Here is a 14161-nt window from a genome sequence, read left to right as displayed (position 1 = left end):
GTGTGTGTCAGCGGGTGACAACAGAGGCCCAGGACCGGAAGAGAGGAGACCTCGCCATTTGGCACTGGATTTGGGATGCTTGGAAATAAGCCATGTGTGTGACTGTCCAGCATCCTCTGGGGATGCCACCGGGGGTCACAGAAGCAAAGTGCAGTGTCAGAGTTTCTTGGGCCCTTGACTCTCTCTCCCACCAGGCTCTGCGTGCCTCGTGGGCAGGTGTCTGAGCTGCGGAGCCCAGAGCGATGTCAGTAAGTGGCTCGGGGAGGCCGGGACAAGAGGAGTCCTGGCGTTGTGTGGGCACCTGCACGCACCACCCTGCTCTATCGGCAGCACGACAGCTGTGGACAGGCTCCCATGGTGCAGGGGAGGGAGGAGAGGCTCAGAGAAGGCCGGGACTTGCCCTACGTATCTCAGCAAACAATCGGCCAAGCCTGGGTCAGAATGCTGGGCTGCGGGCCGGCAGGCCAGTGTCCCCCTCACCCCACCCCTGCCCAGGGGCTGTAGTGGCCGGGGGCTACCTGCTGAGAAGCCTGCTCTCAGCGACCAGATAGACCGTCAAAGGAGCTGACTTTGCAGAGAGTCGTAGGTCTATGAATGGCTGCCATGGGCCCCCCTGGGAAAGGACCCTCTTCCCTTGGGGAAGGGGCCTGAGGCTCGGGACTGCTGAGCTGAGAAGTGAAGTCCCATCCGTGCCCCAGAGCCTTTAGGACGTGGGTGCTGGCTTGCACGGTGAGGCCCATAGGGGAAGAAGCCTCGAAAGTCCCAAATCTGTCTGTAGTGACAAAGAGGTCTCCTTGGAACACATTTTCTCGAGGAGGCCAGAGGCCATCCTCAGGGGATTCCAGGGCTTAATGGCTTCTGATGGCCAGATGCCTCTTACTGTCTCTGCAGAGTCTGATCTCCCAGGATGCCTGGCTGAGCCTACCCAGGTGCGGGCCCCACGAGCCAGGAGGGTGCTGTTAGGTCTGGTTCTGGGTCACCTCGTCCGCCGCAGCCCTGCTCTGTGCTAGTCTAAGAAAGTTCTTTCTCCCAGATGGGACCAGCTTAGTCCTGCCAGATCATTGCCTTTTCTTTAGTCTAAAGAATCCTTTCTAAACAGTTATTAAGCTTCAAAATTACAACAATTTATTAGCCATACCTCAGACTTTAGTTGATTTCATTGATCACAGTCATCTTGTCTGTAACATCTTTTCCTTTCTGGGATTATTTGATGGGATTAATGTGACTGGAATGCACAGACAAGTAAAAAAAAAATTTTTTTTTTTTTTTTTAGAAAAACTCCTCCCCGAATCTGAGTATGGCAAGCAGTTTCGGGATCCCTAGCAGCATCCCAGTGCCCAGCACAGAGCCCATACATAGTAGATGCTCAGTGAACGCACTTCCCCCAACAGTCACAGAATGGACCAGAGGGCCGCCTGCCCCACCACCCTGCGGTCCCTCCTGTTCCCTTGCTGCCTCTCCCCTGCACTGGCTGCTGGAGGCAGGTGCCAACGTGTGAATTGTCCTCTCACTGCCTCTCCCCTGCACTGGCCCCGGGAGACAGGTGCCAGTGTGTGAATTGTCCCCTCCCTTCATTTGTAGGACAGACCCAGGGTGTGGGAAATGGGCAACCTGGAGGATTTTGGCTCCTTATTTGCATTCTTTTTCATTTTGTTTAATATATTGAAACTTCTGCAAAGGGATATGCATGCTCATGATAAGAATTTCCATGAAATTCTATGAAATTCTTCTACGAAAGTGTGTGGAGCGACCAGGAAACCTGCCTCCTGGCTCTGATCCCTCCCCGTCCCAGAGGTGCTCTTCTGGGTTTCTCGAGGCTCCTTCCAGGCATCCTCTTTTTGGTTTTTGGGGTTTTTTTAAATGTTTATTTATTTTTGAGAGAGAGAGAGCGAGTGGGAGAGGGGCAGAGAGAGAAGGGAGACACAGAATCCTAAGCAGGCTCCAGGCTCCGGGCTGTCAGCACAGAGTCTGATGCGGGGCTCGAACTCATGGATGGTGAGATCGTGACCTGAGTTGAAGTCGGACGCTCAACCCACTGAGCCACCCAGGCGCCTCTCATTGTTTGAGGAGGACACGGGAGCATCCCCAAAGCACCACATCGTGGTCGCCCATGCATTTAACAAGCCAGACACCCGCTGCTGTTTTAATGCCTGGGTGAGACCCCAGACAGAGCAGGCACTTCCCAGCTCCTTTCAGGAGGCTTCCAGTTCTATTATTATTTGTAGATGAATGAACCAAGGCTAGAAGAGGCTAAGTGGTGGTCCCAGGTGACACGGCTGGGGAGGAGTGCAGCCGGGATTCCGTCCTCGCGGTGGCCTCAGAACCAGGAGGAGGAGGGGAATCAGGGAAGGAAGGAGCAGGGAAGGGCGAGGCATCGCTGACCTGGGAGTCTATTGCCTCCACGCGCCCCAATTCGTGTGTCTCCTGCTTCCCACTGCTTTGGCTGCCACAAATGATGTGTGCAGACCCACCTTGCCCGCGACCATTGCCCCTGCTCTGAGCGCACCCGTACCTCTGTCCCCACCTGGCCCGCCTTTGTACCTCTCCCACCTGTCCTTGCATCTTAGCCATTCATTGCCGGACACTTCCGGTCAGAAGAGAGCCCAGAGACCCCTTCTGCTGCCCTTGTTTTACTAATTGGCAAAGCGGGGGTCCAGAGAGGGGGTGGCTTGCCCAAGGTTCAACCCGGAGGCAACACCCTTTGCTCCCCTTGGGCTTCCCGGGGGGGGGCATGCTAGGCAGGTCCAATCGCAGGGGCTCTGGAAGGACCCCAGAGAGCCTCCCCTCAGGATCAGGCTGTCACCTTGCCCTGCAGGTGTGTCCCAGTGTGCAGTAGGTAAACCCGCGCTGGGCTCTATCTTTTCCCTGGAGGGGATTCAGTTGGGTGGGGAGGAAGGCCCAGCATGATGAGTCCTAGCAGTCGAGGCCCAAGCTGCTGGGCTGGGAGCTGTCTGGACTCTCCCAGTTCTCAGGACGGGGTTTCTGCCCGTTCCTGAGTTGAGGCCGGGGGGGACCGTGATGGGTCCCAGGTGCCCACGGTTTGCGCAACCCACGTCTCTTAGCTGCTAGGACTGAGAGAAAGGGCCTGGGGAGGGTGGCGTGGACAGGGCCTGATTTCTCCTCAAGTTTGTTCCCCTCAGAAAGCCCTTTGCAAAGGCAGTTTGTCTCCCAGGTGTGGGAAGAAGCCCACCAGCTGTGAGGAGTTGGAGTCCCAGGGGAAAGCCTGGGTGTCTGCAGGTGGTGGGAAGAGGGGACCAGGCTCCACGTGACTCTGATGCACAGTGGCGTTGGGAAGTGGCTTAGTCTTTCCCCATCGGGCAGTGCCCACACTGGACTGCAGTGGCTCAGGGAACCCGCAGGGAAGAGGAGGAGAAGCGGTGTCACGGATACAAATCAGCACAATAACAACCACAGAAGTGACAGGCACTCTACAGTTTATGACATCCTGCGAGGTGTCCCATCCAGGTACTGCTGATTTTCAAGTGTGGACCCATGAGGCCCAGAGAAACCAAGTGACTTGTCTGAAGTTGCTCTGCTGTCTCATGAGTTTGGACTGGGGTCTGGAAGTCAGCTCTCTGTGCCCCACCTGACAGGGCTCCACAGAAGTCAGGAGGCCCGCAGCTGCTGGTGGTGGTGGAAGGTGGAAACCTAAAGGTTAGGCCCTGAAGGGAAGTACAACAGGGCTCCTGCTGTCACCACCCAAGGATGAGGTGTCTGGGAACATGAGCACATGTGTATTGGGATGCTCTTTTCCCTGGGAACTCCCAAGATGTAGTGGCCCCACAGCAGGGCAAAGACCACACCTCTGATAGTCCCAGATCCATCCAACCATCCATCCATCCATCCATCTATCCACCCATCCATCCATCCATCCATCCACCCATCCATCCATCCATCCACCCATCCATCCACCCATCTAACCATCCACCCATGCATCCATCCATCCATCCATCCACCCATCCATCCAACCATCCAACCATCCATCCAACCATCCAACCATCCATCCATCCATCCAACCATTGATCCCTCCCTCCATCCATCCATCCATCCATCCACCCATCTAACCATCCACCCATGCATCCATCCACCCACCCATCCATCCATCCAACCATTCATCCATCCATCCATCCATCCATCCATCCATCCACCCATCCATCCACCCATGCATCCATCCACCCATGCATCCATCCATCCAACCATTCATCCATCCAACCATCCATCCATCCATCCATCCAACCATCCATCCATCCATCCACCTCTGCTAGGTGGGCACCTGCAGTGATTCCGATACCTGTTTGCACCTCACAACACCCTCTGAGTTAAAACTCACCATGGCCTTCAGACATAGAAATGATTATCCCCATTGCACACCCGAGAAAACAAACTCAGAGAGCGTCCCTAAGGAGGAAGCAGTTGGGATTTGAACTCATGTGTGTTCCACCCTGCTTTGTGCTGTGACGATTTTGCCGGGGCTTCTATTTTTCTAGCCCTCAGGACCTCACAGATCCCCACTTTGATGACAGAGTCAAAGAAATAGCTGACTGTTTGGGTTTGCAGTAGAAAATGTGTCTTGGTTAAGAGGCTGTGGAGATTTAGCTCCGAAAGGACCTACAAGGACTGGAGTTGGACAGTCCAGCCCCAAGAACTAGAAAGTGGCCCATCGCTCAGTAGGAGAAGAGTTTCACTCCAGTCTAAGAAAGGTCTTTTTAACAGTAGAACTCTCCTGAGATGGAGCGGGCTGCCTGGTAAAGAAGGGAGCTCCCCATCCCTGGAAGTGTGTGCACTAAGAAAGATACTCACAGATCAGGGGATTCCTAGACTGGGTAGGCATTGGAAGTGATGTACTCAGGGAGTCAAATCTTAGTAAGTTCTGATCATTTGACTCATGGTCTTGAGGTAGTCTGAATCCTCAAAGCAACACACTTTGTGTGCTTTAAAAAAAACAAGACTGTATTTTGGGAGAAGTTTTAGGTTCACAGAAAAATTGAGCAGAAACTACAGAGACTTCCCATATATTCCCTGCCCCCACACATGCACAGCCTCCCCTGTGATTAACATCCCCCACCAGAGTGGTGCATTTATTACAATGAATACCTATACCGATACATCATTATCACCCAACATCCACAGGGTTCCCTTGGCATTGTATATTCTATGGGTTTGGACAAATGTATAATGACGTGTATCTCCCATTACAGCATCATAAGATTAGTTTCACTGCCTCTCCCTAATCCCTGGCAACTACTGCTCTTTTTACAATCCCCTAGCTTTGCCTTTTCCATAATGTGATATAATTGAAACCATACAGTATGTAGCCTTTTCAGATGGGTGTCTTTGATTTAGTAATTCCATCCATCTATCCATCCATCCATCCATCCATCCACCCATCCATCCATTCAGTCATCCATCGATCCATCGATCCATCCATCCATCCCCTCATCCATCCATTCATCCATCCATCCATCCATCCATCCATCCCCTCATCCATCCATCCATTCATTCATCCATCCTCCCTTCCATCCATCTATCCATCCATCCATCCATCCATCCACTCATCCATCCATCCATCCATCCATCCATCCATCCACTGATCCATCCATCCACTCATCCATCCATCCACTCATCCATCCATCCATCCATCCATCCCCTCATCCATCCACTCATCCATCCATCTATCCATCCATCCATCCATCCATCCAGTCATCCATCGATCCATCCATCCATCCATCCCCTCATCCATCCATCCATCCATCCATCCATCCATCCTCACATCATTCCATCCATCCATCCATCCACTGATCCATCCATCCATCCATCCATCCACTCATCCACCCATCCATCTATCCATCCATTCATCCATCCATCCAGTCATCCAGCAAAAAACGAGAAGTGCCTGCGTTATGCTGAGTGTGGTTTCCTGTGCAGGGGAGGCAGCAGTGAACTCACAGAGGAGATTCTGCTTTCATTCTGAAAACCAGTCCTTGGCGTTACCCTCTGACCCCCTCTGAACTTTCAGGTCAGACACAGTCATTATGTTAGCAGAGACCACATGGCACAGCTGTTTCCCCTGCTTGGTCCCTGCTTGGCCAGTATCTTCCTGAAGTTGGTCTAAGCCAAAGCCCTTAGTTCCCCCCACTCCTCCAACCTAGACTCAGTTATTTGAACCTTCCCCTGTGTATACATGACAGAGCCTGAGTCCTAGAGAGGCCGAGACATTTCCCCCGATGGCGAGCAAAGGGCTTGGCTGGGGTTATGTCCCCGTGCTGAGACTGTTTCTTCACTCCTACCCTGAGGGGCTTGGAGCACAGAATTGCAGGGGTTTTGTGAATTTAGGGCAGACCTGAGATACGACCCTAGGGTTTTGCCTGTTGTGGGGACAGCACGGGGTCATTCTTGTTTTCGATGTTTTTCCAAACTTCTCCTGGCTGTTCCCCACACCTGCCTGCCTTCTCTACCGCACGCAAGGGGAAAGCAGAAAACTCCTTCCTCGAGCCTGTGAGGCTCCCCATCACCCCACTGCTGCCAGGGCCTAGAAGGCCATAGAATAGTTTTCTTCCAGAGGATGTAACAGCACCCTCTGGGGTGGCCCACCCCACCCCCAGCCAAGCCCTTCTCTCCTTTAGAGAAAGGACCCCGTGATCTCACATCTGGATCACAGCTCCCACTTCCTGTGGGCTGGCGGGAGCCACAGGCAGCCTGTGACTCAGGGAGGCACATTCTAACCTGCCTGGGAGAGCAACGCCCATTGCCCACCCCAACCCAGGCTCACGAACCACCTGCCCTCAGCAGCTCTGACTGCGCACGGACTGCACACGTGGGGCTTGGCAGGCAAGCACGAGCCCATTTCTACCTTTGTAACCACCCTGCCAAGTCATATTTATGCTCAGGAAACGAGGGGGAAAATAGTTGGCTCAAAAATGTTACCCAGGGGATGAGAGCAGAGCATGGTGACTCCAAACCATGCAAAGCCCATGCTCTGAGCCATGACCAGTTTTATCCACGACAGACAGGACCAGCACAGGAGGGAGCGTTTATAAACCTTCTCCCATCTGCTGCCTGATTTAACTCCGGCCACCCTGGGAAGCCAGCAAGTAGAGTTCTTTGCAGACAGAGAAGCTGAGTCTCAGAGAGGTTAAGAAACTTGCCTGGGGTCACACAGGGCCAATGATCAGCACAGCTGTGAGATAAAAGCCAGGTTCCAGAGTCTACACCCCACACCCATCCCTGCTGTACGACGCTTGCTCCTTACTGCTTATGTCCGAGGCAGCTACCCAGAATCTACAGAAATCAGATCGCTAAATTGTTTACACAAACACACACATGCCTGTCTCGATTCAGGGAGAAGACAAATCTAGAACAAACAAGATCATTCCTCCTGTTTGGGAGCTGTTCTTGTGACTTGCCAGGACTAAGAAAGGGAAAGAACTCCCCCCCCCCCCCCCAGGACCTGAGGGAACTTTAGCCCTTGTGACACTCACCTGCAGACTCTCTCTTGGTGCTGGGACCTCCTGTCCTCCTGGCAACGGCGAGGCGACTGGACCAGCCCCTGTCCAGGACTCACCTTGTCCAGAGCGAGCCACAGGAGCACCTCGGTGGCTCCCTCCGTGCGGCAGGGCAGCCCGATGTCCCCACCCCTCCTAGGAGCTGCCAGAGCAGAGCCGGAGTGGCGGAGGGAACAGCTCATCTTTCAAGGGCTGGGTGGTGATGTCATCACCCTCCTGGGCACTTCCTCCCTCCACCTCCAGCCCAGCCCAGTGCTCCTACCCAGCGACAGGGCCAGGCTGGCTACACTTTCTAGAACCCAGGCAGGCAGAGACCACACCGAGGTGGTTACAGCTACCCTGTGAGCCTTGAGAGCTCGGTGAGCCACATGGAAGATTTCCAGGTTTTTCTGAGGAATGTTCTATCGTGTAGTCTGGCTGCTCTTTAGAGCCACAGGGTGGCCAATGTGTTGGGGGCTCAAAATCAGCCGGTCCTGGATCCGGGTCCCTGTACTCCCTTCCTTGGCTAAGGGCTTGGGGGAAAGTAGCTTAACCTCTCTGAGCCATGAGGCAGAGCTGAGATCGTGGCCAGGGTCACAGGGGATGTGGTCAGGATTAACAGCTTTTGCTGTGTGTCAGACGCTTTTTCTAGGCACATCAATGGATTAACTCAGCCAATCCTCACTGGAACCCAGGCAGCCTGGTTCCAGAGTCTGTGGTCGGAACCACTGTGCTGTCCCTTTTCTCTGTCACGTGCAGTGATGGATGTGAAGAGTGGATGTGTCGCAGGTGACCCCTAAATCCTAAATAGTATTCTTCCTTCTGGTGTTGAGGCAGGTAGCTGGCGGGCTCCGTAAGTGACCGAGTGTGTCTAATACAACATTTAACTCGTATCATTATTTTCCTCACGTGGTTGTTTTTATGACTGAGTTCCAGTGTAAACAGCGGTCATGCCTCCCAAGGGGGCGACAGAAACGTGGAAACAACTTTAGAGAAAGAAGACCTTTCCTTGGCTTGTTCTGTGGCCACACGTAAGGTTTGCGCTGCCCCCTCTCCCCCCCCCCCCCCCGCTCCACTGATCTGGGGGGTGTTTGGCAATGATTTCTTCCCTCTTCAACACTGATTGGCTTCCTTGGCTTTTCTCTGGAGACTTCCTGACGATCTGCAGCACTTAACGTTTCCAGCAGTTGATAAGCTGGAAAGTGCAGGGGCTTTCAAGTGTATATATTTTTACAGCCTTGAAACCTTTCCTCAAAAAGAGACCAGATAAAGTGGACGCGGTGGAGGTGGGGTGGGGGGGGGGATAGATAGGAAGGTCAGATCCCCACCTATCTCCTTTTCCCCTGTCATTCCTCCGAAGCAAGCCTACAAACAGTGATCAAGCCTACAAACAGTCACCATAGAGAGAGGAAAACCGAGTCACAGAATAGTTCACTGGGATCCAGGCCTGGCTTGGCTGTAGAGTGAAGTCCCTCCCCAGCCTGGGTGCCTCAGTTGACTCCTCAGGGTACTGGCCCCTCCTACCACACGGGAATCCTTAATAGGCTCCCCCAGGGGTCCCTGAGCCCTCTAAAATGGTGTGCAGAATTGCACGCGTGTGCTTTTTCCAGCTGAGAGGGTTGCCTTCGTCAAGTTACTGAAGACCAAAGCATGTTGAGACCCAACAGAACAGAGACCTTGTGAAGTCCCCAACTGGTACATTCTTGGGTTCCAGGTCTACGAGATGAAAATCCTCAGATATCCGAGTCCGGTGTTGAGGCTTTGGTAGATGCTATTGAGAGAGCTCCAAAAGGCATCCATCCACCCACACACTTTTCCATATGCTGCTATAATACAGTTTTTGAAAAATACCGTCTTGATCCAGGTGGAGGCTGGTCAGTTTTTCTTAGCGCTAAGTTCCCATTCTGATACCTTCCTTGCCAGGCTCTCACACTCTGGGCTACTATGTACCTAATCATCCTGTGGCCAAGTACCACATAACTGTGGACACCCCTGATACCCTGGAACTCAAAAAACTGTTCATATTAGCCATTCCCAGGGAGCCTAGGAATCCTCGCTAACCCCACCCTTCTTGCCATAGGTAAGCCACTCCCTACAGCTCTGGTGTGCTGCTACCCTGTCCCTGGGTACAGCCCCTTGTGTGGATATGCCTGGAAGCCTTCTCATATTTGGAACTAAAGTAACACAAAGTTCTATCTTTCATCTATCCAATTATCATTGTGTTGTGTCATCAAAAGAATATTTAAATCTTATCAAACAATTATCCACTCTTCCATTCACCTACAAGTGTATCCACCCATTCATCCAAATATCCATCCATCCATCCATCCATCCATCCATCCATCCGTCCATCCACCAACCCACCCACCTATCCACTAACCCATCCATCCAAATATCCATCCATCCATCCATCCATCCATCCATCCATCCACCAACCCACCCACCTATCCACTAACCCATCCATCCATCCATCCACCCATCCATCCATCCATCCGTCCATCCACCAACCCACCCACCTATCCACTAACCCATCCATCCAAATATCCATCCATCCATCCATCCATCCACCAACCCACCCACCTATCCACTAACCCATCCATCCATCCATCCATCCATCCATCCATCCATCCTCCAACCCACCCACCTATCCACTAACCCATCCATCCAAATATCCATCCATCCATCCATCCATCCACCAACCCACCCACCTATCCACTAACCCATCCATCCATCCATCCATCCATCCATCCATCCATTCATCCATCCATCCATCCATTCATCCACCAACCCACCCACCTATCCACTAACCCATCCATCCATCCATCCATCCAACCATCCATCCACCCATTCATCTACTCACCACCCACTCATCCAGCTATCCATGAACTCATGTATCAGATATCCACATAGCTAGGCTGGGCATTGGTAGAAAGAAATGAATAAATCTGCCTGCCTGCCACGGAGGCCAGTCCCTTGCTTAGGGTCAGAACCTAGGTGAGGCACCAGGTCCTTTCAAAAGTAGCTCTGTGTGGACTCAGTAAACACCCACTTTAATTTTTATCTGTATTAGCATGTTTTCTGTACTTCATTTTTGCTATGAGGAAATTTGACTAAACCTTCCTGCAAAATCACTGCACCCACTGACTTCTTATACTCCTCACCACTGAGTCCGCTTGGCTGGGGCCTGCAGAGAGGGTTCGGCCGTGCCAGGACTCCCGGCTCCAGCTAGCACAGCTGCATTCAGAGAGAACCAGAGGGGGATCGAGTTATTTCTACACAACCCTCATGGCTTCCCCATGAAGGCAGGGCCCCTTATGAGGCATGGAAGGAAACTGCCCAGGCCCCCTGGCCTTTCCAGCCTCATGCCCAGCTCCTAAGCTTTAGCCTCATGGAACCACCTAAGGTTCCTGAATGCACAGATCACGCTTACTTCTAGACTTTTGCACATGCCGTAATCTCCGCCCAGAGCTCTCTTCCTTTGCCCTCACCTGTTAAGCCTTGCCCTTCCCTTAGGGGGCTGCTCAGGAACACTTCCTGCTATGCCTGGTTGGGGTGTGGGGCCTGTCTGCATTCAGCAGCCTGACTGTGTCCTCCCACAGCCTTGGGGTTTCCTCTGTGCCCCCTGGATGTGAATTCCATGAGCAGGGACTCTTGTTTTTACTTATTGCCTGTCTATCAGCCAGCACAGAGTAGGCACCCTATGAATACATGTTAATGGAATGAAGACACAACCCAGTCGATGGACAAAAGCCCCCAGATCCAACCTTTTTGGGGTGAAGAAAAGACCACACAAAATAGAACAGTACAAAAGCAAGCCATAGACATGTAGGTTCGTATATTTGTTTATATATGTCTAGCCCCTCCACTCCAGTGTTCTAGAACATTCTCTCCAACTTCTGTGTATGGGGCTAGCGTTGTTATCCTCACCCCTCTTCCACCCCCCAACCCAGGAAGGCCCCCAGGGGCGGGCTCTTTGTACAGAACGCCACAGTCCTGACCAGAAAGCCAACCCCCATTCTCTGTGATCACCGGCCACTGGGTGAAAGGCTGATCTGTCAAACACACCCCAGACAGACCAGTCCTGGAAAGCTGGCAGGTAGAATCGAAAGGTAAGCTGACTTTGATGCAGAACAAAACACATGCAGAGCCTGTAGTTTTATTATTTTTTTTTAATTTTTTTTTTCAACGTTTATTTATTTTTTGGGGGACAGAGAGAGACAGAGCATGAACGGGGAGGGGCAGAGAGAGAGGGAGACACAGAATCGGAAGCAGGCTCCAGGCTCCGAGCCATCAGCCCAGAGCCTGACGCGGGGCTCGAACTCACGGACCGCGAGATCGTGACCTGGCTGAAGTCGGACGCTTAACCGACTGCGCCACCCAGGCGCCCCAAGAGCCTGTAGTTTTAAATGGTTGGCACCTCCAGCCACACCTATGAACCCTACGGAGTTCACCCCAGCTTTCGTGCACCTCTGTCCTGCCTCTGGTCCCCGCGCCCAGAGGCTCCTACGCAGCCCTGCTGGAGGCATCGTCCTTGTGCTCCGACCCCACGGCCGCCCCGCTGCCCGATGATAACCCTCTTGGCTATTTAAGGCCATTCCAGGCAAAGAAAAATTAAAAATCTAACTTATTAGCACGCATCTGCCATGCATCTTCATTTGCTCAACACCAGTTTTAAGTGCAAAAACATCAGTGCATTTAACTCATAGGTGAAATCATCAAAATGACATAATTCAAGTTTCATAGCTAGTGTGTGCAGATGTATCTGGTTCGTATTAGGCAGTGGGAAACACTGCAGAAAACAAAAGCATCTGTTTTTGTTTAACTTTGGGCTATGGGAATTTTCCCCACGGTTTCTGTCCAACTGGGCTTTCCCAAAGCACTCCCCCTCCCCCACCCCTGATTGGGGGTGGGGGTGGGTGAGATCCTTGCTATCCCTGGTAAGCAGACCTCAGAAGGTGGGCTGTGAGAGGTATTGCAAGGGGTGACGGAGGCAGCATGAAGAGGCCAGTCCCTCCTCCAACCTTCTGTCCATCTCCTGGGATGCTGTTCTGGGAGGTGGGTGGTGGGGCCTGGTCCCCTTGGACCTGGCAGACTGTCGAGCACCCCGGGTTTGGCGGGAAGGAGCCTTCTGTCTGCCCATCGGCCTGGCCACACTTCCTAACTCTGTCCTTGGCCCTGGGGCTGTCGCCAGCAGGTCTTGAGAGGTGGTTACTCACTTCCTGCCGCTGGGGCTGGGAAACCCTCAGGGTGTGGAGGGAGGCCGCTTCCTGGCACCCTGCGGGCCCTCTTCTCCTGGGACTGATGGCTGAACCAGGATCCCCAGGGAGCTGTCTCTGCGCGGGGTCCTCTATCTCCCATGGGACCTGGGGCCCCTCCCCTCATGGCCTCCACCTGGGCACCTGTCTGGTTCATGCCCTGGATTCCGCCAGGCTGGCACCACAGCCAGGCCTCTCCACTCTCCCTCCCACCCTCTCCTCCTCCTCTTCGTCTTCATCGGGAACCTGAAGCCAGGAGGGGGAGTCCAGTGAGCGGTGGAGTTAGGCTTTGGTGGCTTCTGCCTGCGGAAGCTTCTCCTCCAAGGACTTGAGGGGGGCGGGGGGGAAGGCTGGGGTGATTGGTCGAAACGTTTGGGGATGTGCAGGGAGGAGAGCCGGAAGGACATCGCATTGCCCTCCTCACCCCATTCGCCCTCCCAAATCCCCAATTTCATCCCCTTGGCCATGGGAAGTGACACTGTGGGCCCCGTGCTCAGGGGAGATTCCCTAGGGAAGGCTCCGCGTCCTGGATGCGCCCTCCTGTCCCACGTGTCTTCCAGTGGCCCCTTCACAGCCCAGGTCTTCAGCCCCTGTGGACTCCAGCTGGGGATCACGCTGTGTTCTCCCGGCTGCCCCTCCCTGGACTGCCTTCCCATCGCTCTCTGGCTGGTGCGGTGCACCTGCTCCAGAGGCCCCCGTTCGCTCTGAGCTTGGGGTTCCACAGCCCTCACCTTCTGTCCGTGCTCTCCAATGCCCCAGGGCCGTCTTCCCTCTGGGCCTCCCAGACCCGGTCACTCGTCACTGGGGTGGCTTGGGCCCATGATTCTTGATTCTAACTGCTCTGTGCATCCGTCTCCTCTCCTACCACAGAGGCGATGATCCCGCCTGGTGGGGCCTGAGACTCAGGTGAGGCGATGGGTACGTGGCGCTGGTCGAGCAGCAGACAGAGGGAGGGGTCCACAGCAGGAGCGCAGACCTGACTTCCAGCCCTGCGCCGTCACAGGTGCGCTAGCATGGGCGGGATCCCGGCGTCCTCACGGTAAACAGGGTTACCGAGTCACGCGGGGCTGCTGGTGGCTAAGTGGGCAGCCCTGCTTCTCACCGGATTAGTCCTCTCTTCCTGGCAGTATAGACCGCAAGCGCTCTTCCCTGCCTGCCTTTACAAAAAAACGTAACATGAGTTAACCACTTTAGAGTTCACTGCCGTTGAGCCCATTTACAGCGTTGTACCATCACTTTGGTCTAGTTCCAAAACACTTCCGTTCCCCTCAAAGGAAAGCCTGGCCCCGCTGGCACTCCCTCCCCAGACGCCCCTCTCCCCAGCCCCTGGCAGCCGCCCATCTGCTTTGTGTTTAGGGATTTACTTGCTCTGGATAGTTCCAGATCACACAATCTGGGGCTTTTGGGGGCTGGTTCCTTTCACTC

At 53.7% G+C, this 14161-nt stretch overlaps 1 protein-coding gene across 3 annotated transcripts in view; it reads right to left on the bottom strand.

The window, feature by feature from the left end:
• LOC122469509 (B2 bradykinin receptor-like) overlaps window positions 1-8103 on the bottom strand; it is a 51619-nt gene extending 43516 nt beyond the window's left edge. For 2 of the 3 annotated variants that reach the window (XM_043556961.1, XM_043556960.1), the window contains exon 1: window positions 7479-8092. The gene's annotated coding sequence lies outside the window, so the exon portion shown is untranslated. Of the gene's footprint in view, window positions 1-7478 lie in introns of all 3 variants that reach the window. The other variant, XM_043556962.1, reaches the window with a different exon arrangement.
• Window positions 8104-14161: the final 6058 nt, after the last annotated feature.

The sequence above is a fragment of the Prionailurus bengalensis genome, chromosome B3, assembly GCF_016509475.1.
Source record: "Prionailurus bengalensis isolate Pbe53 chromosome B3, Fcat_Pben_1.1_paternal_pri, whole genome shotgun sequence".
NCBI lineage: Eukaryota > Metazoa > Chordata > Mammalia > Carnivora > Felidae > Prionailurus > Prionailurus bengalensis.
This window is presented reverse-complemented; position numbering and strand designations above follow the sequence as displayed.